Source organism: Callithrix jacchus, chromosome 5, assembly GCF_049354715.1.
Source record: "Callithrix jacchus isolate 240 chromosome 5, calJac240_pri, whole genome shotgun sequence".
Lineage (NCBI taxonomy): Eukaryota > Metazoa > Chordata > Mammalia > Primates > Cebidae > Callithrix > Callithrix jacchus.
Genome location: NC_133506.1, coordinates 106,750,442 through 106,778,425, shown reverse-complemented (window position 1 = coordinate 106,778,425; position 27,984 = coordinate 106,750,442). Strand labels below are relative to the sequence as shown.

The following is a 27,984-nucleotide window of genomic DNA, read 5'->3' as shown; positions in this document are numbered from 1 at the left end:
ATAGACCCCAGTGTTTAGTACTCCCCTTTCTGTGTCCATGTGTTCTCATTTTTCATCACCCGCCTATGAGTGAGAATATGCGGTGTTTCATTTTCTGTTCTTGTGTCAGTTTGCTGAGGATGACGTTCTCCAGATTCATCCATATCCCTACAAACGACACAAACTCATCATTTCTGATTGCTGCATAATATTCCATGGTGTATATGTGCCACATTTTTCCAATCCAGTCTATTATCAATGGGCATTTGGGTTGATTCCAGGTCTTTGCTATTGTAAACAGTGCTGCAATGAACATTCGTGTACATGTGTCCTTGTAGTAGAACGATTTATAGTCTTTTGGATATATACCCAGTAATGGGATTGCTGGGTCAAATGGAATTTCTATTTCTAAGGCCTTGAGGAATCGCCACACTGTCTTCCACAATGGTTGAGCTAATTTACACTCCCACCAACAGTGTAAAAGTGGACAGAACGAGATTCTATCTCAAAAACAAAATAAGGCCAGGTGCAGTGGCTCATGCCTGTAATCCCAGCACTTTGAGAGACCAAGGCGGGAAGATCACCTGAGATCAGTTTGAGACCAGCCTGGCCAACATGGCAAAACCCCATATTTACTAAAAATACAAAATCTAGCCGGATGTGATGGCACGTGCTTGTAGTCCCAGCTACTCAGGAGGCTGAGGCAGGAGAATTGCTTGAATGTGGTGAGACAATATTGCACCACTGCACTCCAGCCTGGGAGACAGAGTGAGACTGTCTCAAAAAAAAAAAAAACCTTCAGACATTGCTAAATGTCTTCTAGGAGGCAAAATCACCTCAGTTGAGAATCACTGATCTATAATGCATTCTACAAGAATGGGTTCTTTAAAAAAGTCAATTTTGGCCAGGTGCAGTGGCTCACGCCTGTAATCCAAGCACTTTGGAGGCCAAGGCGGGTGGATCACCTGAGGTCAGGAGTTCAAGACCAGCCTGACCAACATGGTGAAACCCTGTCTTTATTTAAAAAAAAAAAAAGTCAATTTTGTGAAGGAAAAAAAAATCAGTATGTGGGGGTATCTGTTCTACAATAAAAGAGAGTAGAAACATAATGACCAAATGTAAAAGGTAAATCTTGATTGGATCTTGAATTTAAAAGAAAAATTTTTATTCATTTTATTTTATTTTTTTCCTTTTTTTTGTTACTGGAATGGTTACTCTGGATATGGATAAAAGAAAAATTTTTATAAACATAATAGTTTAGTTTAGAGATGTAGGGAAATTTGATGATGAACTGTATATTAGATTATGCTAATTTATTGTTAATTTTCTTAGATGTATTAATAGTATTATAGTTATTTAGGAAAACCCTTACTCCAGTCTTGGAATGTACGTGCTAAGGTATTTAAGGGAGAAATATCATGATGATTAAAACTTGCTTTCAGGCCAAAAGTGGTGGCTCATGCTTGTAATCCCAGCACTTTGGGATTACAAGGTGGGCAGATCACCTGAGGTCAGGAGTTCCAGACCGCCTGGCCAACATGGTGAAATCTTGTCTCTACTAAAAATAAAAATAAGTAAATAAAAATAAGCCAGGCATGGTGGTGGGCACCTGTAATCCCAGCTACTTGGTAGGCTGAGGCAGGAGAATCGCTTGAACCTAGGAGGTAGAGCTTGCAGTGAGCCAAGATCACGCCACTGCACTCCAGCCTGGGTGACAGAGTAAGAAGTTGTCTCAAAAACAAAAAACAAACAAAATACCAACTAACTTGATTTCAAATGTCTCAGCAAAAAATAAACTCTATGGGAAAAGGGAAAGAGGTGAGGAAAAAAGGAAGAAAGAGGATGTGCACAAATGTTGGCAAATTACCAATTTATGAATTTTATTGAAGAATATGTGAGTGTTCATAGTTATTATTCTTCTTACCTTTTGGTGAACTTGAGATTTTTCTCTTTTCTTGTTTTTGAGACAGATTTTGCTTTTGTTGCTTAGTCTGGAGTGCAATGGCGCGATCTCAACTCACTGCAACCTCCACCTCCTGGGTTCAAGCAATTCTCCTCCTTCAGCCTCCTGAGTACATAGCGTCAGCACGCCCAGCTAATTTTGTATTTTTAGTAGAGATGGGGGTTTCTCCGTGTTGGTCAGGCTGGTCTCAAACTCCTGACCTCAGGTGATCCACCCTCCTCTGCCTCCCAAAATGCTGGGATTACAGGGGTAGACACTGAGCTTGGCCTAGCTTGAGATTTTTTTTAAATAAGAAGAGAAATATGATAAAGGAGAAATATGATAAAATTCATGGAAAAATTAATTAAGCAAAGGGGCTGGAAATCACTTGGGGAGTGAATGTAGATAGAGGAGGGAAGGTTGCTAAGGATAGAGTCAGCCAAGTAGATTGACAAAGACAAAAATAATGTATTTCATGAAGAACAAAGTTTTCAACTGCTTCAAATGCTGCTAAGTTCAATAAGATGCCAACAGAAAAATCAAACAACCAAACTTTGGTTTTGGCAAGGCGTAGGTCATTAATGACCTTGATTAAATAGTGAGAACAAGAGCCCAAATAAAGTGGCTTGAGAAAAAGTTGCAGATGAGAAGAATGAGCACAAGAATAGACCACTGTAATGATGAGGTTTCTTTGGAAAGAGAACAGAGTCAAGAGTTGAGAGAGGACATGGGCTTGAAGCAGGGTTTTGTCTTGTTTTGTTTATGTCTTTGGAGATGAGTAATATTAAAACATCTTTTTGTTGTTCTTTGATTTTTTTGTTTTTTGAGACAGGATCTCACTCTGTTGTCCAGGCTGTAGTGCAGTAGAACGCTCATGGCTCATTGTAATGCAGTGAGCGTGCCACTGCACTACAGCCTCAAACTTCTGGACGCAAACAATCCTCCCACTGCAACCTCCCAAGTAGCTGACACTACAGACACACACAACCACACCTGGCTAATGTTTGTAGTTTTTGTAGAAATAGGGTTTCACCACATTGGCCAGGCTGGTCTCGATCTCCTGGGCTCAAGTGATCCTCCTGACTTGGCCTCCCAAAGTTCTGAGATTACAGGCGTGAGCTACGGCCAAGATATGTTTCTATACCAATGGGAATGATCCACTGGAGTATGAGAGAGGGAAGATTGACCAGGCATGGTGGCTCATGCCTGTAATCCCAGCACTTTGGGAGGCTAAGGTGGGCAGATCACGAGGTCAGGAGTTCGAGACCAGTCTGGCCAACATAGCGAAACCCCATCTCTACTAAAAATAGAAAAATTAGCCAAGCATGGTGGCATGTGCCTGTAATCCCAGCTACTCAAGAGGCTGAGGCAGGAGAGTCACTTCAATTGGGGAGGCAGAGGATGTGGTGAGCTGAGATTACACCATTGCACTCTAGCCTGGGTGACAGAGCAAGACTCCGTCTCAAAAAAAAAAAAAAAAAGGCTGGGAGTGGTGGTTTATGCCTGTAATCCCAGCACTTTGGGAGGCCAAGGTCAGTGGATCACCTAAGGTCAGGAGTTTGATACAAGCCTGACCAATATGGTGAAATCCTGTCTCTCCTAAAAAATAAAAAAATTAGCTGGGCGTAGTGGCATGCACCTGTAGTCCCAGCTACTCGGATGGCTGAGACAGGAGAATCGCTTGAACCTGGGAGGTGGAAGTTGCAGTGAGCCCAGATTGTGGCACTGCACTCCAGCCTGGGCAACAGAGCAAGACTCTGTCTCTGATATATAAAAATAAAATAAAGAGGGAAGATTACAGGAGCAAACTCTGAGTTGATGAGAGGGGATGGGATTCAGAGCACTAGTGGAAAGGTTGCATTTGTAGCAAGAGAAGATCAATAGACATCCTCTGATTGCATCTGTTTTCTCTAGGGATCACTAACAAAGACACCATTGAAATGAGGAGGAGATGTTAGAGATTTGTGGGAAGAATAATATGAAATAGTGTATAGAAAAATGAATGTATTAGAAAGTGGATAGAAATAGAATAGTCTGGCTGTGTTGCAAGTTCATTTGAGACTTGAGGCCATAAATTAAAAGTGATTTAATCTGCATGGTGAAGTGATTTTGCTTACAGCATTTACTTGTTGGGGCCCAGGTACAGAGTAACAGGATAGTTGGGCTTAACCAGATATATTGGACTTGAATCATTCTTACTGGCTGCTCAGACTCAGAACCCCTTTTCTTAGGTATTGGAACCCTTTTGCCCATCCTAACAGCCCTGGTGAATGGCATAACCCTCCTCCCAACATCAATGCTGAAACTGCAAGATACCTACTTTCCCAACCCTCTTTGCAGCTAGGACTAAGCAGATGACCTAGGTGCATCTAATCAGATGCACTAGGTTTTTTGTTTTTTTTTGAGACGAAGCCTTCCTCTGTTGCCAGGTCTGCTGGAGTGCAGTGGTGCCATCTCAGCTCACTGCAACCTCCAACTCCCTGGTTCAAGTGATTGTCCTCCCTCAGCCTCCCAAGTAGCTGGGATTACAGGCATGCACCATCATGCCCAGCTAATTTTGGTATTTTTAGTACAGACAGGGGTTTTACTATGTTGGCCAGGATGGTCTTGATCTCATGACCTTGTTATCTGCCCATCTTGTCCTCCCAAAGTGCTTGTATTACAGGCGTGAGCCACCGTGTCCAGCCCAGATGCACTATCTTAAATTTTGTACTTGAAGCTAAGGAATAAATAGGAGCAGTGGAACACCTCCACTGGCAGTGGTAGAGATGGTGGCAGTAGCGGCAACAATGCCAGCAGTGGCTTCCAGTTCCCAGTGCCAGCAGCAGCATCATTCCAGCTCCTACCCCCTGGAATGCAGCAGAGGTATCCTCACCAGACATTTCTATGCCATAATTTTGGTTGTGGTTTTTACTACATAACCTCAAACCTGGTTCTCCAGCTATACCAGCAATTCATTGAGCCAATCAATGTCTACGTAATGTAAATACATCATTATAAAATGATACATGAATTATCATAAATCCACTGGATTCATTTACAAATTAAGTGGGCAAGTTCAATTTTTTACAAGCATATTTTGGGGCCTAAATGAGCAAATACAATTTGTCATAAGAAATAAATTTTACAAGTTTTATGATTCCCAAACTTGTGGTTAAAGCTTGCATTCCTGTGAGATTAAACAAAAACAAAAAACCTTTTGTACTCCAACAGATTAATATCTCTTGGAGCCTCTTTACTCCCTTCTCCCTGAATACCAGTAAACACGCTGAGAGGAACTGTCATCACAGTGACAAGGAAGCAAGCAAATATAGTTTAATCATAAATTAGATCTTTGGTGACACCTGGCTAATCCCTAAGAGTGCTAACATTTCTTCTTCTTTCTTTTGAGACACAGTTTTGTTCTGTTGCTCAGGCTGGAGTACAGTGGCACAATTATGGTTCACTGCAGTTTGCCAGGTTCAATGAACAACTATCCCTTCCAGCTTGTATTATTCCTACAAGGCGGTATTCTCTTCTTTCTTTCTTTTCTTTCTGTTGTTTTTCTTTCTTTTCTTTCTTTCTTTCTTCTCTCTCTTTCCTTCTCTCTTTCTTTCCTTCCTTCCTTCTTTCTTTCTCTCTCTCTCTCTTCCTTTCTTTCTTTTTCTCTCTTTGCATCTCGCTCTGTTGCCCAGGCTGGAGTATGTAATGGCACAATCTCAGCTCAATGCAACGTCCATCTCTGGGTTCAAGTGATTCTCCTGCCTCAGCTTCCCAAGTAGCTGGGATTATAGTAGCCTACTGAGTAACTGGTGCATACCAAAATGTCCAGCTAATTTTTTTTTTTAAGATGGGGTTTCAGGCCGGGCACGGTGGCTCAAGCCTGTAATCCCAGCCCTTTGGGAAGCCGAGGCGGATGGATCACAAGGTCAAGATATCGAGACCATCCTGGTCAACATGGTGAAACCCCGTCTCTACTAAAGGTACAAAAAAATTAGCTGGGCATGGTGGCGCGTGCCTGTAATCCCAGCTACTCAGGAGGCTGAGGCAGGAGAATTGCCTGAACCCAGGAGGCGGAGGTTGCGGTGAGCCGAGATTGCGCCATTGCACTCCAGCCTGGGTAACAAGAGCGAAACTCCGTCTCAAAAAAAAAAAAAAAAAAGATGTGGTTTCACCATGATGGCCAGGCTAGACTTGAACTCCTGACCTCAGGTGATCCACCCACCTCGGCCTCCCAAAGTGCTAGGATTACAGGTGTGAGCCACTGCGCCCGGCCTGTCCAGCTAATTTTCAAACATTCTCAAACAATTTTGGCAAAAATATGTTTCCTGTCCAGGCTTCTCATCAAATATTATTGCGAACAATCATTGCTGTTGTTGTTTTAAAGCAGGTTTAAAGTTTTGAGTCTTATAATTTTGAGTCTATATTTCTTGTAAGTGTACCTCTTGTTTCTTTTCCTTGTCTCATTGCATATGATAGTAACTTAAGATCATTATTGAATTGTAGAGGTGAGATTATTGTGGTTATCCTTTCAGTCATGCAATTGAGCTTTTCCTTCAGTGACCAGTGTAAATCCATTCTCTAGCATAGCTATAGTTTTGGACTATGGGAGAGGGTAAAGCAGGTGGAATCTGATGTGTACACTTAGTCTAACCTCTCATTTTGCTTACCTCGGCTCATTATTCTTCGCTTCACCCTCAGCAATCCCACCTTTGTTCTTCAAACCTCATACATTAGTGTTGTTTTTTTTTTTTTTTCTAATCTCCATTTTGCACATGAAGAATGCCAGCCTCCAGAAGTCAAAGACTGGACGCAGCTTATTAGTGACTGCCAAGTCTATAACCAAAATTTTGTGGCAGCAAGTCCAAACCTTTTTCAGAATATTCTGCTGCTGCTGCATTCTGTGAATTTGGTTTTTCTTCTGATCTAAATTCCTACAAGGCAGTAATGACTTTTTCTTTTTTTTGAGATGGAGTTTTGCTCTGTTGCCCAGTCTGGAGTATGTAATGGCGCCATCTCAGCTCACTGCAACCTCCACCTCCTGGGTTCCATGATTCTCCTGCCTCAGCTTCCCGGGTAGCTTGGATTACATGTGCCTGCTACCACACCTGCCTAATTTTTGTATTTTTAGTAGAGTTGGGGGTTTCGCCATGCTGGTCAAGCTGGTCTCGAACTCCCAACCACAGACGATTCATCCACCTCAGCCTACCAAAGTGCTGGGATTATAGGCGGGAGCCACCACACCCAGCTATAAGAAATTTTTCTGTGTTTACATAATGTAAATCACTTAGCCAATGAGGACAGACCTTCAATTAAATTCAATAATAAATTAGTAAGAAAAAGTTGTTAATTGAGCTTTGAAAAAAAACAAGCTTTTAAAATCACTTTTTATATCAAAAAATGTTTTATTTTGGCAAAAGATTCAAATATCATAAAAATGAATGGCTAAAAATATAAGATTAAAGTCATATCTTCCAGAAAAATGGGAACGTACTTTATATTAAATTTAGCAGTAAATTGCTCTTTTTTGAGATAGTCTTCCTCTGTCACCCAGGCTGGAGTGCAGTGATGTGATTTCTGCTCACTGCAACCTCTGCCTCCTGGGTTCAAGTGATTCTCATGCCTCAGCTTCCCGAGTAGCTGATTTTATAGGCATGCGCCACCTGGCTAATTTTTGTATTTTTAGTAGAAATGCGGTTTTGCCATGTTGGTCTGGAACTCCTGGGCTCAAGTGATCTGCCTCCTTGGCCTCAAGCAATCTGCCTGCCTTGGCCTCCCTAAAGCCATTGAGATTACGGGCATGAGCCACCATGCCCAGCCTGTAAATTGCATTTTAATTAAACATATACATTAATTGACATTTTCATTCAGTACTTATGTATCTAACTCATTTGTGTAGTATTTTAGTGTATAATGTATTATACTTTCTATTATCTATCACCCTACTGATGAATAGGGGGCTTATTTCTAATTTAAACCAATGCTTAAGTAATGAATAGTAGCTTACAAATAGAACTGTGTGAATTTCAGTAAACTAGATCATTTTAAATAAGCTAATTTAAAAAGTATTTTTTATTTTTTTGAGACAGAGTTTCACTGTTGTTGCCCAAGCTGGAGTGCAATGGCACAAGCTCGGCTCACTACAACCTCTGCCTCCCAGGTTCAAGTGATTCTCCTGCCTCAGCCTCCTGAGTAGCTGAGATTACTACCACGCCTGACTAATTTTGCATATTTTCAGTAGAAATGCGGTTCACCATGTTAGCCAGGCTGGTCTCAAACTCCTGACCTCAGGTGATCCGCTCACCTCGGCCTCCCAAAGTGCTGAGATTACTGCGACTGGCCTAGGCTCTTAAATAAGTCACAGGGCAGGAAGAATATTCATGGCTTGTATCATAACTAGAGAGATAGAAGGCAGACCAAAGGAGGAACTTGACTTGAGAGAGAAAATAGTTCTTGGCTTGGGCAGGGTAAAGGTGGTGCCCCTGAGATCAGCAGGAAGACCTGGCCCCTTGGGGCCTCTTGCAGTCCTGAAGGCCAGTCCGGTGCAGGACCATGATCACAGGCCCCTTTGCTGAGTGAGCGGGACTGACTGAGTGGTTCTTTTCCATAAGCAGGAACACCCAGCTGCGGTCAGCAGAAAGAGCTGTGGTCACAGGACCCCATTCTCAGGGGAGAAACCAGAAAGCAGCAGAAATAGCAGGAATTTTTTTTTCAAGCTTCCAAGAACCTTCTTTGCCCTCAATTTGGTTCATCAAATGACTGCTTTGGGAGCTGGGGGATGGGCCCTAAATTGTCATGGATCCAGCTGCTTCTCCCTCTTCTGTTTCTAACCTCTCCTTCATTTCTGAATGACCCCCTTCTTTTATCTCTAGAATCCACCTCCACCACTCTAGTGGGTCCATTGCCCACACTCCTTGCTTTGGCCTCCAGTCCATTCCAGATCCTGCTGACAGTGTTGGCTTCCCACAACTCACTCCTGTCTGAAACGCTCGGGTGCTGGCCCATCACTGGGGGATGTTCTACACCCCTTGGTCTGGCTTCTGAGTCCTTTGTGTTCTGACACTCACCCTTCCCAATTCCAAATTCATCTTTATTTCTTTATATTTTTTTTGACAGCTTTATTGAGTTATGATTGACATGAAATACATTGCACACATTTAATGTGTACAATTTGAAGTCTTGATATCTGTATATACCCATAGAATCATCACCACAATCACAACAAAGAACATACCCTTCACCCCAAAAGTTTCTTCCTGTGCCTTTGTAATCCTGTCTTCCCAGTTCCCCCCAGACCCTCACCCCCAACCTCCTACAACAACCACTGATCTGCTTTCTGTCACTGGGATTAGTTTGCAGCTTTCAAAGTTTTTTATTTTTTGAGACGGAGTTTCACTCTGTCACTGAGGCTGGAGTGCCAGGGCATGATCTTCACTCACTGCAATCTCCGCCTCCTGGGTTCAAGCAATTCTCCTGCCTCAGCCTCCTGAGTACCTGGGATTGCAAGTGCCTGCCACCACGCCTGGATGATTTTTATATTTTCAGTAGAGTCAGGGTTTCACCTTGTTGGCTAGGCTGGTCTCGAACTCCCAAACTCAGGTGAGCTGCCTGCCTCAATCTAGAAAAGTGCTGGGATTATAGGCGTTAGCCACTCCACCCAGCCTGCTTTTGGAGTTTTCTATAGAAATGGAATCATACAATATGTGCTCTGTTTTTTCTGGCTTCTTCCAGTCAGCATTATTATCCTGAGATTTGTTCATGCTGTTCTGTGTATCAGTGGTTCATTTCTTCTTATTGCTGAGTGGTATTTCATTGTACGAATGTACTGCAACTCATGACTACCAATCTATGACTAACAATGTTCAGTATGTTTATGTGTGCTTGTTTGCCATGTGTGTGCCTTTGGTGAAGTGTCTGTTCAAATACTTTCCCCATTTTCCTTTTTCTTTCTTTTTTTTTTTTCTTGAGATGGAGTCTCGCTCTGTTGCCCAGGCTGGAGTGCAGTGGCACAATCTTAGCTCATTGCAACTTCCACCTCCCGGGTTCAAGCAGTTCTCTGCTTCAGCCACCCAAGTAGCTGGGATTATAGGCACCCACCATCACGCCCAGCTGATTTTTGTATTTTTAGTAGACATGGGGTTTCACCATCCTGCCCAGGCTATTCTTGAACTGATGACATCATGATCCACCCGCCTCAGCATCCCAAAGTGCTGGGATTACACATGTGAGCCACCGTGCCTGGCTTATTTTCCCCATTTTTATGTAGATTATTTTCCTTATTGAATTTTGAGTCTTTTATAAATTCTGTACACAAATCCTTATCAGATATGTGATTTTCAAAAATTTTCTTCTAGTCTGTGCCTTGTCTTTTTATTCTCTTAACAGTGTCTTTTGAAGAGAAGTTTCTACTTTTGATGAAGCTCAATTTATTGATTTTTTTCCCTTTATAAATTGTGCTTTTGAAATAGTGTTTTTCCCTTTATAAATAGTGCTTTTGAAATAGTATCTAAGGAATCCTTGCTAAACTTAAGGGCATGAAGATTTTCTCCTGTGTTTTCTTCTAGAAGTTTTATAGTTTTAAGTTTTACATTTAGCATTTAGTTCTATGATTTTTGTTTATTTTTTGGGGGGAGTCTTGCATATGGATGTCCTATGATTTCAGCATTATTTTTTAAAAAGACTATTCTTTCTCCACTGAATTGACTTTACACCTTTGTTGAAAATCAATTGACTATATATATATATATATATTTAGAACTATTTCACTGTGCCCAGCCTGCAATTTAGTTTTACATTGACAATTCTGTTTCAATGACCTATTTAGATAATTGAAAACTATCCTTTTTCCAGTGAATTGCCTTTGCGCCTTTGTTGAAAATCAACTGACCATATATGTGCAGGTTTATTGCTGGACTTTCTGTTCTGTTTCATGGATCTATTCATTTATTACCTTCAACAATAATACATTGTTTTTATTACTGTAGCTTTATAAGAATTCTTGAATCAAGTAGTAAGTCCTCCCACTTATTCTTCTTCAAAGTTATTTTGGCTATGCTAGCTCCTTTGCATTTCTATATAAATTTTAGAATCAGCTCATTCTACCAAATGAAACCCACCAAGGTTTTGATTGGAACTGTGCTGATTTTGTAGATCAATTTGAGGAGAACTGAAATCTTACTGAGTCTTCTGATCCATGAATATAATATAGCTTTCATTTTGATTTTCTTTAGGTTTTTTTTTTTTTTTTTTTTGAGACACAGTCTTGCTCTGTCTGGGAACTCTGCCTGGGCTGGAGTGCAGTAGTGCAATCTCAGCCCACTACAACCTCTGCCTCCGGGGTTCAAGCAATTCTCCTGCCTCAGCTTCCCAAATTGCTGGGATTACAGGCACCTGCCACCACACCTGGCTAATTTTTGTAATTTTTAGTAGAGACAGGTTTCACCATGTTAGTCAGGCTGGTCTCAAACTGACCTCAAATGATCCCCCTAACTTGGCCTCCCAAAATGCTGGAATTACAGGCATGAGCCACCTTGTCCAGCCCTTTTAGTACTTTTTAAATGTTGCTTTAGTGTCTTCTGTATCCCATTAACTCCCAACGAGAAGCTTGTTGTCATTTTTATATTTGTTTCTTGCTGCTATTATATTTTCTCTTTATTGCTGGTGGTAAGTAGCCTGATTAAGATGCACTTTGATATGGTGTTCTTCATGATTCTTGTGCTTTGGGTAAACTGAGCTTGTCGTGTGGGTCTATTATCTATAAGATTGTGCCACTGTACTCCACCCTGGGCAACACAGCAAGACTCCATCTCAAAAAAAAAAAAAAGAAAAGGCCAGCTGGGCACAGTGGTGCATGCTTGTAATCCCAGCACTTTGGGAGGCCGAGGCAGGCAGACCACAAGGTCAAGAAATCCAGACCATCCTGGCCAACATGATGAAACCTCATCTCTACTAAAAATACAAAAATTAGCTGAGCTTGGTGGCATGTGCCTGTAGTCCCAAGTGACTTGGGGGGCTGAGGCAGAATCACTTGAACCCAGGAGGCAGAGGTTGCAGGGAGCCGAGATTGCGCCATTACACTCCAGCTTGGGTAACAAGAGTGAAACTCCATTTCAAAAAAAAAAAAGAAAGAAAAAAGAAAATCGTAACAAAGACAAATTATATTTACTATTCATGACATGAATATTTAAGAATATTTGTTTTATTTTTCACATTTAAATCTTAACTAAAATCTGTTTGGAATTAGTTTTGATGTGTTAAGTATGATTCCAATTTTACCAGTGAATTTTTCCCCCTTGCTCCAGTGCCTGGCAACCACCATTCTACTTTCTGTTTGTATGAATTTGCCTGTTTTAGGTACCTTAATATAAGTGGAATTATATAATGTTTTTTGTTTTTGAGACAGAGTCTTGCTCTGTCGGCCAGGCTAGAATGCAGTGATATAATCTTTGTAATCCCGTCTTCCCAGTTCCCCCCCAGACCCTCACCTCCAACCTCCTACAACAACCACAGATCTGCTTTCTGTCACTGGAATTAGTTTGCTGCTTTTGGAAATTTTTTTTTTTTTTTTTTTGAGATGGAGTTTCACTCTGTCACTCAGGCTGGAGTGCCATGGCATGATCTTGACTCAAAGCAACCTCCATCTCCTGGGTTCAAGTGATTCTCCTGCCTCAGCCTCCCGAGTAGCTGGGATTACAGGCATTACCATCACACCTGGCTCATTTTTGTATTTTTAGTAGAGATGGGGGTTTTACCATGTTGGCCAGGCTGGTCTCGAACTCCTGACCTTCAGTGCTCTGCCCACCTTAATTTCCCAAAGTGCTGGGATTACAGACATGAGCCACCACACTCAGCCACAATGTTTATTTTTTATGTCTGGCTTACTTCGCTTTAGCATAACATCTTCAAGATTCATTTCTGTTATAGAATGTGTCAGAATTTACTTTCTTATAAGGCTGAATAACATTCCATTGTATTTATTTATTTATTTATCTATTTATTTAGAGATGGAGTCTCACTCTGTTGCCCAGACTGCAGTGCAGTGGCATGATCTCAGCTCACCGAAACCCTGTTTCCTGGGCTCAAGCAATTCTCCTGCCTCAGCCTCCCGAGTAGCTGGACTACAGATGCACACCACCATGCTCAGAAAATTTTTGTATTTTTGGTAGATACAAGGTTTCACCATGTTGGCCAGGGTGATCTCGAACTCCTGACCTCAAGTGATCCACCTGCCTCGGCTTCCCAAAGTGCTGGAATTATACAGGCATGAGCCACTGCGCCCAGCCTCCATTGTATTTCTATAACCACATTTTTTGTATCCATTCATTCATTGATGGATTCTTGGGTTGCTTCCATATTTTGGCTATTGTGAATAACACTGCTATGAACATGGATGTACAAGTATCTCTTTGAGATCCTGCTTCCAGTTCTTTGGAATATAGACCCAGAAGTGGAATTGCTGCTGGATCATATGGAACCCTATTTTTTTGAGGAACTTCCATACTGTTTTCCATAGCAGTTGTGCCATCTTACGTGCACACCAAGAGTGCACAGGCAGATTCTTTCTCTCTCTCTCTCGCTCTCTCTCTCTCTCTGTGTGTGTGTGTGTGTGTGTGTGTGTGAGAGAGAGAGAGAGAAAGAGAGAGAGAGAGAGAGAAGTAGCCATCCTAATGGGTGTGAGATATGGGTGTAAGGACTTCTTGTTTTGTCTGGTTTAACAATTAGCCAGGCAGAGCACAATGGCTCACGGCTATAATCCCAGCATTTTGGGAGGCCGAGGCAAGAGATTAAGATCATCCTGGCCAACACGGTGTAACCCAATCTCTAATAAAAACACAAAAATGTATCTGGGCGTGGTGGTGGGCACCTGTAATCCCAGCTACTGGGAAGACTGAGGCAGGAGAATTGCTTGAACCCGGGAGGTAGAGGTTGCAGTGAGTCAAGATGGAGCCACTGCACTTCAGCCTGGGTGACAGAACGAGACTCCGTGTAAAAAAAAAAAAAAAAAAAAATAGCCCATGAAGGGATGATGGTCACCATCTGGTGGTAGAAGTGAGAATGTTTCCAAACTTTTGACAATTTATAATTTTTATGGAGCACCCCAGGAGGAGTCTGGATGAGGGTAGAGGCAGGGTTTGGCAACACCAGCCAGGCTGTAACTTTTTGAGACTCTCTTCAGTTCAGGGGGTTCCGAAGTGAGTTATTCTCCCCACTCAACTTTGGGAGTGACAAGGCAGAGACTGTGGGCAGAGCTTCCCACACCTATGTTCATAAGGGCTCTAAGAGGTCCCTACCCAGCAGGAATTCCCTCACAGACTCCCCAGAGTCCTTTTTTAGGGAATCCCTGGGACTCCTTTGAGGTAACCTTGTCTTTTCTGGCTTCAGTTGTGGGAAGCACAACTGATATTCTCCCTGGCCTGGAGAATATCAAAGGCTGCTCCCGCTCCAGGGGGCCCTCCCTTGTAGCTTTGCCTTCATCTCAAAAACTGAGAGGCGCCCTGCCCACAATCTCTGGGATCCAGCCTTGCTTTCTGACTTCTCCCTTCCTGGCTGTCCCTGAAACAAGCCCTGAGATCTCTCATATCAAAGAAGTTCATTGCAAAATTCAGCAGGAAACCCAGATTATAGGTAACAATTTAACAGTGGAAGCTCCAGTATCTCTCAGAAATCTGAGGGCTCTTGTTCTTGGTCTACAAACTGCTCCTGATGCCCTTTCTCTCTCAGAAGTTCTGCTGACCTGGCCAGGCATAGTGCCTCATGGCTGTAGTCCCAGCTACTGGGAGGCTATGGTGGGAGGCTCGTTTGAGGCCAGGAGTTCGAAGCTGCAGTGAGCCGTGATCATGCCACTGCACTCCAGCCTGGGCAACAGAGTGAAATCATCTCAAAAAAAAAAAAAAGCCAGGCGCACATGGCTCGCGCCTATAATCCCAGCACTATGGGAGACTGAGGCGGGTGGATCACGAGGTCAGGAGATCAAGACCATCCTGGCCAACAGGGTGAAACCCTGTCTCTACTAAAAATACAAAAAACTTAGCTGGGCATGGTGGCACACACCTGTAGTCCTGGCCATTTGGGAGGCTGAGACAGGAGAATCGTTTGAACCCGGGAGGTGGAGGTTGCAGTGAGCCAAGATCACGTCACTGCACTCCAGCCTGGTGACAGAGCGAGACTCCATCTCAAAAAAAAAAAAAGAATTCTACTGACTCTTCTTTTGAATTTCTCAGCCTCAGCCATCTCTCATATAGAGAGAAGTTTGGGTTTCATCAAAAGGCTGTGCATTATATAAACTCTAGAGCAGCACTGGGGACTGGTTTTGTGTCACCAGGACTGATTTCATGGAAGACAATTTTTTCATGGACCAGGGGGCAGGGCAGTAGGGTATGGTTTCAGGATGATTCAGGCACATTACATTTAATGTGCTGTTTATTTCTATTATTATTACATTGTCATTATAATGAAATAATTATACAACTCACCATAACATAGAATCAGTGGGAGCTCCGAACTTGTCTTCCATCAACTAGACAGTTGCATCTGGGGGTGGTGGGGGACAGTGACAGATCATCAGGCATTAGATTCTCATAAGGAGTGTGCAACCTAGATCCCTTACATGTACAGTTCACAATGGGGTTTGCACTGCTATGAGAATCTAATGCCACTGCTGATCTGACAGGAGGTGGAGCTCAGGCAGTCATGAGAACGATGGGGAGTGGCTGTAAATACGGATGAGGCTTCTCTGTGCAACCCAGTTCCTAACAGGCCACAGACCGGACCCATGTTCTAGAGGATGTCTTTCTAGGTTATCTGATCCCAATTCTCTGTAAAGTATGGATAACTGATTGCAATGCAAAAATAATTCTTGTTTATAGATGTGGATATTCTGCCCTGTCGTGTAGAAGTTGCTTTGACTTTCTTCCCCAACCCCGTTTGCTTATATTTGCTCATCCTATTACTAAAATGAACTTCGGTCAGTCTGCCTGAAGCAACAAAGCTAACCACTGACATGAGGATTGCAGCCAGAGAAAGTGGGGCATTTATTATAGGGAGCCAAGCAAAGAGAATCTGGCAGCTCATGCTTAAAACCTGAACTCTCCGATGGCTTACAGACAAGGGTTTTTATTTTTAATTTTGTTTGTTTATTTATTTTTGAGTCAGGGTCTTGCTCTGTCACCCAGGCTGGAGTGCAGTGGTGTGATCTTGGCTCACTGCAACCTCCACCTCCTGGGTTCAAGCAATTCTTCTGCCTCAACCTCCCAAGTAGCTGAGGTTATAGGCATGTATCACCACACTAATTTCTATATTTTTAGTAGAGATGGAGTTTCACCACATTGGCCAGGCTGATCTTAGACTCCTGACCTCAGGTGATCCACCTGCCTCAGCCTCCCAAAGTTCTGGGATTATAGGAGTGAGCCACCACAGCCAGCCAGGCAAGGATTTTTAAAGGCAGAAGTTATAGGCAAAGTTGTAAATCAATACATGCAGGCTATATATTGATTTTACCTAAAAACGCAGGGCATCTCAAAGGGAGGGGGCCACAGGTCATAGGTGTGTTCAAAGATTTTCTCATTTGCAATTGATTCAGGAAGCAAAGCTTTGTCTAAAAATTTGGGGTCAGCAGAAAAGAATGTCAGCTCTGGCTCCTGGGCATGACTTCCTCCAGGCCCCTCAGGAAGAAATTTAGAACAAAGACCAGAAGTCAGAGTTCAGTTCTCAGCTGCCCTTATCTAAAGTCTCTGGGCCAGCAGATCCATTTGGTGGGTGTCCATGTTTCTAAAAAACAACTCGGAGACATAGGTAACAAAACATCTCCTCTCTCTACCCTCCTTGGTGTTTGTTTGTTTGTTTGTTTTTGAGACAGAGGGGTCTTGCTTTGTCACCCAGGCTGAAGTGCAATGGTGTGATCTCGGCTCACTGCAATCACTGCCTCCTGGGTTCAAGTGATTCTCCTGCCTCAGCTTCCTAAGTAGCTGTGATTACAGGTGCCCATCACCACGCCCAGCTAACTTTTTTTGTATTTTTAGTAGAGACGAGGTTTCACCCTGTTGGTCAGTCTGGACTCAAACTCTTGACCTCATGATCCGCCTGCCTCCGCCAAAGTGCTGTGATTACAGGTGTGAGACACTGCACCTGGCCGAGGCCTGATCTTTTATAGTTACAGAGTCCTCTGATGAGAACTGATGGTGGAAGAGTGTGCTTGTTGGTATCTTCATCTGGTTGGATGCAGTTTTTTGTTTGTTTGTTAAGCAAAACATCTTATCCTAGTTGGCAAAGTGCTGTATGAAATATAAAAGGGAGTGTTTTTCTAAGATCGAGTTAGTTTTTTCAAGGGTGCTGTATACAACTTTGAATACTTTTCTGGTGGGTTTCTGTGGGGAAAGCCAAAGTTAGGCAAGATTTCACAGGTTCTCAGGGCCTGAACCTTTTTTAGTATGCATGATTTTAAAAAATAAACTTCTTTCCTCCTACTCTACCCTCTTAGTTCTCAATCAAACAACAAACAATGACTGTGACCTCACCTTGGATAAGGCTTCAAGGACCAGAATGGAGGAGATGGAAGGATATTTGCTATTGTTGTATAAGGATTGTTTTGGTAGCAAATGATGGCAGCCTTCCTTGAATTGGCTTAGACATAAACAAGAAAGTACTGAGGCCAGACGCGGTGGCTCACATCTGTAATACCAGCACTTTGGGAGGCCGAGGCAGGTGGATCATCTGAGGTCGGGAGTTCAAGACCAGCCTGCCAACATGGTGAAATTCTGTCTCTGCTAAAAACTACAAAAATTAGCCATGCCTTGTGGCACATGCCTGTGGTCCCAGCTACTCAGAAGGCTGAGGCTGGAGAATCGCTTGAACCCAGGAAGGGGGAGCTACAGTGAGCCGAGATCACACCACTGCACTCCAGCCTGGGTGAGAAAGTGAGAGTCTGTCTCAAAAAAAAAAAAAAAGTACTGGGAGGTTCCTGCAGGTGTTAAGGGTGTATCCACTTCCTGTTTCTGCTGCAGCAAAATATCACACGTTTGATATTCTCTTACAGATCTGGAGGTGCTAAGGTTTAGCAGTCTGAAATGTGAAATACAGGTTCTTTCTGCAGGTTCTAGGGAAGAAGTTATTTTCTTGCCTTCTTTACCTCCTAGAGGCCGCCTGCATTCCCATGTGGGAGTGGGAAGTGAAAACAGGAATATGGCAGCTCTGACCAAAACAAAAAAAAAAAGTGATTGATAAAGAAGGTGGGCTATGGGGGACATTTTCTCAAAAGAAAGGATTGTTATTCATTGAAGGAGTGAGGGCTTGGGAAGAGAAAACAGGTGTGCACTCAGCTGTGATAGAGAGGCCGACCAGTTACACTGTTTGCAGCAAGATGGGCATTAGGCTTTGCCCCTGGAGCTGTGGAAGTGGAGCAGGAGGGTAGTGAAAAAGTTGTTCTAACCAGTACGGATGTGTAACAAGTTACTCCAAATCTTGTTGACTTAAAATAGCCACTTGGTTTACTCATGATGTTGTGGGCCAGGAATTTGCAAAGGACTGAGCCAGGCAATTCTCACTCAGCATTTCCCTAGCAGCTGCTCAGATGTCATCTGAAGGCCCAACAGGGCTGGACGTCCAAGCTGGCTCACTCACATGGCTGGCTGCTTACATTGGCTGTGGCCTTGTAGCTCAGCTGGGGCTGCCAACCCAGGGCTCTACGTGGCCTCTCCAGCATGGCAGGGTCTCGGAGTAGCTGGGCCTCTTATGCAGTGGCTGGCTTCCCCTTGCCCACTGAGTGGGAGTCTTAAGAGGACAAAGTAGAAGCTGCATAACTTTGCATCCTCAAAAGTTAAGCAGTTTCCTTTCCCCTACATTCCGTGGAGGCAGTAAAATCTCTTGAAGCCAGGCATTTGAGACCAGCTTGGGAAACACAATGAAACCTCATCTCTACAAAAAATTTAAATATTAGCCAGGCATGGTGGTGCATGCCTATACTCCTAGTTACTTGTTCTGCACAGTGCCAAGGAGGGCCCAGGCCGGGTGCTGTGCTTGTGAGCACTTGGATCAAGCTCCATCTGCTCACGGAGAACTCCCTATCCACTGCCAGCAGCTACCAGCACTCCCAGAAAATCCAGTTTCCTACCCAAGTGGAAGAATGAGGAGGTACTAACCTCTAAAGCTTAAAAAGAAGATGGCCCTTTTAGGAGCAGCTCAGGATTGCATCTCCCAGTGAAAGTGCAGAGGGTGAGTGGATGCCGCATTTCGAGATGGATCTTTATTGCCCACAGACCAGGTGATTCCAAGGGGGAGGAGCCCTACAGGTTGCCAGCGCGGCTGTTTTGGCCAGCGCGGCTGTTTTAGCGGCACAGCTATATTGCTGGCGCCACGGTGCAGCGGCTCTCCATACAAAATACACTGGTCTGGTTGCCCTTTTAAGCTGGCCAGGAGATTCCTGGGCAGCACCGTTGTTTCAGCCAGTGCAGTGGGTCGCCACATGGGAAATCACACAGATCCTGGTGCCCTTTCAGCAGGCAACTGGAACACCTAGAAGAGATCAACCGTTCAACTTAAAAAAAAAAAAAAAGGCTGTGAGGCATGGAGCCAGGTGATCAGGCTTGGCGGGTCCCACCCCCACAAAAACAAGCAAAAAAAAAACAGCAATTGAAAACGCTCAGGGTTGAGAGTTTCACGGCAAGCACAGCTGAACCCAGGACGGTGCAGCTCGGTGGGGGAGGGGCGTCTGCCATTATCAAGGCACTCTACTCCTATGAAGGTAGTCCACCATTGCTGAGGCAGCTTGCTGCCAAGGCAACCTGCTGTTGCCGAGGCAACCCGCCACAACAGAGAGAGCCCGCCGTTACAGAGGTAGGCCACCATTGCTGAGGCAGTTCTAACCACACCCATATAAACAGGACTACAGGGAAGCTCAACGGCAGCAGGGCGGAGCTCAGCAAAGCCTCTGCAGGCAGACAGTGACTAGGCTGCCTCCTTGCTGGGCAGGGCAGCCCTGAAAAAAAAAAAAGGCAGCAGCACAACGGACACTCATAAATAAAGCCCTAACTCCCCAGGACAGAGCACCTGGGGAAAAAAAGGCAGTTTATGAGTTCTGCTGCAGCAGACTTAAACGTACCTGCCTAGCAGCTCTGAAAGAACAATGGAGCTCACAGCTCAACACTTGAGCTCCTAAAAAGAACAGACTGTCTCCTCAAGCAGCTCCCTGAACCCCATATATCCAAACAGTCACCTCACAAAAGACTGATCTGACTGACATTTGGCAGGCATCATTCTGGGACAAAGATAGCAGAAGAAAAACTGGTAGCAACCCTTACTGTTCTGCAGCTGCTGCAGGTGATCCCCAGGCAAGCAGGGCCTGGAGTGGACCTCAGCAGTCCTACAGCAGAGGGGCCAGATTGTTAGAAGGAAAACTAAGAAACAAAAATAACTTCATCATCAACAACCTGGACATCCACTCAGAGACCCAATCTGAAAATCAGCAACTACACAGACGACAGGTGGATAAATCCACAAAGATGGGAAGAAACCAGTGCAAAAAGGAGGAAAACACCCGAAACCAGAACACCAGGGATCACAACTCCTCACCAGCAAGGGAACAAAGCTGGATGGACAATGAATGTGATGAAATGACAGAATCAAAATTCAGAAGGTGGGTAATGAGAAACTTCTGTGAGCTAAGAGAACATGTTCTAACTCAATGCAAAGAAACTAAGAACCTTGAAAAAAGATTTGAGAAATGATAACAAAAATGGACAACTTAGAGAGGAATATTAGTGAATTGATGGAGCTGAAAAACATAACATGAGAACTTCACGAAGCATGCACAAGTTTCAACAGCCAAACTGACCAAGCAGAAGAAAGGATATCAGAGGTCGAAGATCAACTCAATGAAATAAAACAAGAAGGCAGGATTAGAGAAAAAAGCACAAAAAGGAATAAACAAAGTCTCCAAGAAATGTGGAACTATGTGAAGAGACCTAATCTATGTTTGATAGGTGTACCTGAATGTGATGAAGAGAATGAATCCAAGCTGGAAAATACTCTTCAAGATATTATCCAGGAAAACTTCCCCAACCTAGCAAGGCAGGCCAATATTCAATTCCAGGAAATACAGAGAACACCACAAAGATATTCCTCAAGAAGAGCAACCCCAAGGCACATAATTGTCAGATTCACCAGGGTTGAAATGAAGGAGAAAATGCTAAGGGCAGCCAGAGAGAAAGATCGGATTACCCACAAAGGGAAGCCCATCAGACTCACAGCAGATCTCTCGGCAGAAACCCTACAAGCCAGAAGAGAGTGAGGGCCAATATTCAACATCCTTAAAAAAAAGAACTTTCAACCCAGAATTTCATATCCAGCCAAACTGAGCTTCATAAGTGAAGGAAAAATAAAATCCTTTGCAAACAAGCAAGTACTCAGATTTTGACACCACCAGGCCTGCTTTACAAGAGCTCCTGAAAGAGGCACTACGCATAGAAAGGAACAACCAGTACCAGCCACTCCAAAAACATACCAAATGGTAAAGAGCATCAACAAAATGAAGAATCTGCATCAACGAATGGGCAAAACAGCCAGCTAGCATCAAAATGGCAGGATCAAATTCACACATAACAATATTAACCCTAAATGTAAATGGGCTAAATGCACCAATCAAAAGACACAGACTGGCAAATTGGATAAAAAGCCAAAACCCATCGGTGTGCTGTATCCAGGAAACCTATCTCACATGTAAGGATACACAAAGGCTCAAAATAAAGGGATGGGGGAAATTTACCAAGCAAATGGAGAGCAAAAAAAAGCAGGAGTTGCAATTCTCATCTCTGATAAAATAGACTTTTGTTTTCTTTCTTTTTTTTTTTTTTTGAGACAGAGTTTCGCTCTTGTTACCCAGGCTGGAGTGCAATGGCTCAATCTCAGCTCACCACAACCTCCGCCTCCTGGGTTCAGGCAATTCTCCTGCCTCAACCTCCTGAGTAGCTGGGATTACAGGCACGTGTCACCATGCCGAGTTAATTTTTTGTATTTTTAGTAGAGACGGGGTTTCACCATGTTGACCAGGATGGTCTTGATCTCTTGACCTCATGATCTACCCACCTTGGCCTCCCAAAGTGCTGGGATTACAGGCATGAGCCACTGCGCCCGGCCCTGATAAAATAGACTTTAAAGCAACAAAGATCAAAAGAGACAAAGAAGGATATTACATAATGGTAAAAGGATCAATACAACAAGAAGAGCTAACAATCCTAAATATATACGGACCCAATACAGGAGCACCCAGATACATGAGGCAAGTTCTTAATGACTTACAAAGAGACTTAGACTCCTACACAATAATAGTGGGAGACTTTAACACTCCACTGTCAATATTACACAGATCAACCAGACAGAAAATTAACAAGGATATCCAGGACCTGAACTCAGACCTGGAACAAGCAAACCTGATAGACATTTACAGAACTCTCCACCCCAAAACCACAGAATATACATTCTTCTCAGTACCACATCACACCTACTCTATAATTGACCACATAATTGGAAGTAAATCATTCCTCAGCAAATGCAAAAGAACAGAAATTATAACAAACAGTCTCTCAGACCACAGTGCAATCAAGTTAGAACTCAGAATTCAGAAACACTCGGAACCGCACAGCTTCATGGAAACTGAACAACTGGCTCTTGAAGGTTAACTGGATAAACAATGAAATGAAGGCAGAAATAAAGAAGTTCTTCAAAACCAATGAAAACGAAGACACAACATACCAAAATCTCTGGGACACATTTAAAGCAGTCTCCAGAGGAAAATATATAGCAATAAGTGCCCACATAAGAAGAGTGGAGAGATCCAAAATTGACACCCTATCGTCAAAATTGAAAGAGCTAGAGGAGCAAGATAAAAAAAAAAAAAACTCAAAACCTAGCAGAAGACAAGAAATAACTAAGATCAAAGCAGAACTGAAGGAGATAGAGACACAAAAAAACCCTTCAAAAAAATCAATAAACACATGCACACGAATGTTCATTGCAGCACTGTTTACAATAGCAAAGACCTGGAATCAACCCAAATGCCCACTGATGATAGACTGGATTGGGAAAATGTGGCACATATACACCATGGAATATTATGCAGCAATCAGAAATGATGAGTTAGTGTCGTTTGTAGGGACGTGGATGAATCTGGAGAACATCATTCTCAGCAAACTGACACAAGAACAGAAAACGAAATACCACATATTCTCACTCATAGGCAGGTGACGAAAAATAAGAACACATGGACACACGGAGGGGAGTACTAAAATGGACACACAGAGGGGAGTACTAAACACTGGGGTCTATTGGGGGGGAAAGGGGAGGGCCAGCGGTGGGGGGGGGGAGCTGAGGAGGGATAGCCTGGGGAGAAATGCCAAATGTGGGTGAAGGGGAGAAAGGAAGCAAAACACACTGCCATGTGTGTACCTATGCAACTGTCTTGCATGTTCTGCACATGTACCCCAAAACCTAAAATGCAATAAAAAATTTAAAAAAAAATCAATAAATCCAGGAGCTGGCTTTTCGAAAAGATCAACAAAATAGACAGACCACTAGCCAGATTAATTTAAAAAAAAAAAAACAAAAAAAAACAGAGAATAACCAAATAGATGCAATAAAAAACGATAAAGGGGAAATCACCACAGATTCCACAGAAATTCAAACCATCATCGGAGAATATTACAAACAACTCTATGCACATAAACTAGTAAACCTGGAAGAAATGGATAAATTCCTGGACACTTGCATCCTCCCAAGCCTAAACCAGGAGGAAGCCAAAACTATGAATAGACCAATAACAAGGTCTGAAGTCGAGGCAGCAATTAAGAGCCTACCACACAAAAAAAGCCTGGGTCCAGATGGGTTCACAGCCGAATTCTACCAGACACTCAAAGAGGAGCTGGTACCACTCCTTCTGAAACTATTCCAAATAATCCAAAAAGAGGGAATCCTTCCCAAATCATTTTATGAGACCAACATCATCCTGATACCAAAACCCGGCAGAGACTCAACAAGAAAAGAAAACTTCAGGCCAGTATCCATGATGAACATAGACGCAAAAATCTTCAATAAAATACTGGCAAGCCGATTGCAACAGCACATCAAAAAGCTTATCCACCATGATCAAGTAGGATTCATTCCGGGGATGCAAGGCTGGTTCAACATACACAAGTCTATAAACGTAATTCACCACATCAACAGAACCAAAACAAAAACCACATGATTATCTCAATGGATGCAGAGAAGACCTTTGACAAAATTCAACAGCCCTTTATGCTAAAAACCCTCAATAAACTCGGTATTGACAGAACGTACCTCAAAATAATAAAAGCTACTTGCGACAAACCAACAACCAACATCATACTGAATGGGCAAAAACTGGAAGCATTCCCTTTGAAATTTGGCACTAGACAAGGATGCCCTCTCTCACCACTCCTATTCAATATAGTACTGGAACTTCTAGCCAGAGCAATCAGGCAAGAAAAAGAAATAAAGGGTATTCAAATAGGAAAGAAGGAAGACAAACTGTCTCTATTTGCAGATGACATAATAGTATATCTAGAAGACCCCAGCATCTCAGCCCAAAATCTCCTGAAACTGATCAGCAACTTTAGCAAAGTCTCAGGATACAAGATCAATGTGCAAAAAATCACAAGCATTCCTATACACCAATAACAGACTTAAAGAGAGCCAAATCAAGAACGAACTGCCATTCACAATTGCTACAAAGAGAATAAAATACCTAGGAATACAACTAACAAGGAATGTATAGGACCTCTTCAAGGAGAACTACGAACCACTGCTCAACGAAATAAGAGAGGACACAAACAGATGGAAAAACATTCCATGTTCATGGTTAGGAAGAATCAATATCGTGAACATGGCCATACTGCCCAAAGTAATTTACAGATTCAATGCTATCCCCATCAAGCTACCAATGACCTTCTTCACAGAACTGGAAAAAGCCAACTTAAACTTCATATGGAACCAAAAGAGAGCCCGCATAGCCAAGTCAATTCTAAGTAAAAAGAACACAGTGGGAGGCATCACACTACTAGACTTCAAACTATACTACAAGGCTACAATAATCAAAACAGCATGGTACTGGTACCAAAACAGAGATATAGACCAATGGAACAGAACAGAGGCATTGGAGGCAACACAACATATCTACAACCATACAATCTTGGATAAACCTGACAAAAACAAGCAATGGGGAAAGGATTCCCCATTTAATAAATGGTGTTGGGAAAACTGGCTAGCTATGTGCAGAAAGCAGAAACTGGACCCCTTCCTGACACCTTACACTAAAATTAACTCCAGATGGATTAAAGACTTAAACATAAGATCTAACACCATAAAAACCCTAGAAGACAATCTAGGCAAAACCATTCAGGACATAGGGGTAGGCAAGGACTTCATGACCAAAACACCAAAAGCCAAAATAGACAAATGGGACCTAATCAAACTCCACAGCTTCTGCACGGCAAAAAAAAAAAAAAAAAAAAAAAAAAAAAAACCAGTCATTAGAGTGAATCAGCAACCAACAGAATGGGAAAAAATTTTTGCAGTTTACCCATCTGACAAAGGGCTGATATCCAGAATCTACAAAGAACTAAAACAAATTTACAAGAAAAAAAACAAACAAGCCCATTCAAAAGTGGGCAAACGATATGAACAGACACTTTACAAAAGAAGACATACATGAGGCCAACAAACATATGAAAAAATGCTCATCATCACTGGTCATTAGAGAAATGCAAATCAAAACTACATTGAGAGACCATCTCATGCCAATTAGAATGGCGATCATTAAAAAATCTGGAGACAACGGATGCTGGAGAGGATGTGGTGAAATAGGAACACTTTTACACTGCTGGTGGGAGTGTAAATTAGTTCAACCATTGTGGAAGACAGTGTGGCGATTCCTCAAGGACCTAGAAATAGAAATTCCATGTGACCTAGCAATCCCATTACTGGGTATATATCCAAAGGATTATAAATCGTTCTACTATAAGGACACATGCACACGAATGTCATTGCAGCACTGTTTACAATAGCAAAGACCTGGAAGCAACCCAAATGCCCATCGATGATAGACTGGATTGGGAAAATGTGGCACATATACACATGGAATATTATGCAGCAATCAAAAATGATGAGTTCGTGTCCTTTGTAGGGACATGGATGAACCTGGAGATCATCATTCTCAGCAAACTGACACAAGAACAGAAAATGAAATACCACATGTTCTCACTCATAGGCGGGTGTTGAACAATGAGGACACATGGACACAGGGAGGGGAGAACTACACACTGGGGTCTGTTAGGGGGAATAGGGGAGGGACAGCGGGGGTGGGGAGTTGGGGAGAGATAGCATGGGGAGAAATGCCAGATATAGGTGAAGGGGAGGAAGGCAGCAAATCACACTGCCATGTGTGTACCTATGCAACTATCTTGCATGTTCTTCACGTGTACCCCAAAACCTAAAATGCAATTAAAAAAATAGAGCTGAAAAAAATGACTTAGATTTGTCCCTGTTTATTCTCCTTAAGAAATACATTTATAGGCCAGGTGAGGTAGTTCACACCTGTAATCCCAGCACTTTGGGAGGCCTAGGCAGGAGGATCGATTGAGACCAGCCTAGGAGACATGGCAAAACCCTATCTCTACAGAAAACACACACACACACATACACACGCCTGACGTGGTGGTGCATGCCTGTGGTCTCAGCTACTCAGGAGGCTGAGGATCGCTTGAGCCCAGGAGTTTGAGGCTGCACTGGGCCATGATTACATCACTGCACTCCAGCCTGAGTGACAGGGTAAGACTGTCTCAAAAATAGATGAATAAATAAATAAATAGCCAGGCCACAGAAAATAATTATTACAACTGGTAAATCACAAGAGTTATGGTTGATGTGGCTCCCAGTCATTTGAACGGTAGTGGGGCTAGTGGACTTATGTTTGGGAATGAAGAGGAGAGAAGGTTCAAGGGTGAGAGCTGAAATCATTACTGTCTCTGCATCCCTGTCCCGGGAGAAAATACAATGCCCAGCCTTTATCAGCTCCTCAACACTACCTGCATTTCTTGGCTGGAGACCCCTTCTTCAGATCTCCCCAGTCTCTTGCCTCTGCCAGCACATCCCCTGCCACTGACCCTGACTCTTCTGCATCCCTCTCAGAAGGACCCTGTGATTCCATGAGGTCCACATGGATAATCCAGCATGACTTCCCCACTTCAAAATCCTTAGTCATATCTGCAAAGTCCCTTTCACCATATAAAATAACATATTCATGAGTTCTGGGGATTAGGGGCCCAATGCTCTTAGTACCTTTCATGGGAATTTTTACCTCCAGAAATGGGGAGAAGTGGCCAGGGACTCCCTTCATACACAAGAGATGGCTGCCCCCTGTCACACCCCCAAATACTTACACACTTGCCTTTTTCCATCTGAGCTGGAAAGGCCCCACATCAATGACATGGAGGCTGAGATCAGGAAAGGCAGAGGAGCTGCAGCACCTACTTGGCTATTACAGAGGACAAAAAAAGCAGCCAGGGTTGCTTAGTGATGACTTCCGGTTCCACCTGAATGCTTTGGCCTCACATGCTGCTCTCAGAGCTCTTTAAAGATGAGTTCTTGTTTTTGTGATTTACAAACATACCTGGATATCCTGAAACATTAAAAAGAAGAAAATTTAAATATCTGAACATCCCACCAACTCACTGTTTTTTGTTTTGTTTTGTTTTGTTTTTTGAGACGAAGTCTGGAGATGTCACCCAAGCTGGAGTCCAGTGGTGCGATCTTGGTTCAATGCAACCTCCGCCATGTTCTCCTGTCTCAGCCTCCTGAGTAGCTGGGACTACAGGTGCACACCACCATGCCCAGCTAATTTTTTGTATTTTTAGTAGAAACAGGGTTTCACCATGTTAGTCAGCATGGTTTTGATCTCCTGACCTTGTGATCCGCCTGCCTCACCCTCAAAGTGCTGGGATTACAGGTGTGAGCCACTGCACCTAGCTGCAACTTTCCTGACATAGATTTAAGAATATACATTTATAAACCATTATGCACGGTGT

General features: G+C 43.1%; 1 long non-coding RNA gene across 2 annotated transcripts; it reads right to left on the bottom strand.

Annotated features, from left to right (window-relative positions):
• Nucleotides 1–3: 3 nt before the first annotated feature.
• On the bottom strand, nt 4–27,441 carry LOC118153818 (uncharacterized). Of its 2 annotated transcripts, XR_004743425.3 has the most exons (4): nt 27,340–27,441; nt 19,033–19,405; nt 15,373–15,430; nt 4–147 (listed from the first exon to the last, which is right to left on the bottom strand). It is a non-coding gene; the product is annotated as an uncharacterized LOC118153818 (long non-coding RNA). The 2 variants fall into 2 exon arrangements; XR_013535836.1 differs by lacking the exon at nt 4–147 and having other exon boundaries at nt 12,418–15,430.
• Nucleotides 27,442–27,984: the final 543 nt, after the last annotated feature.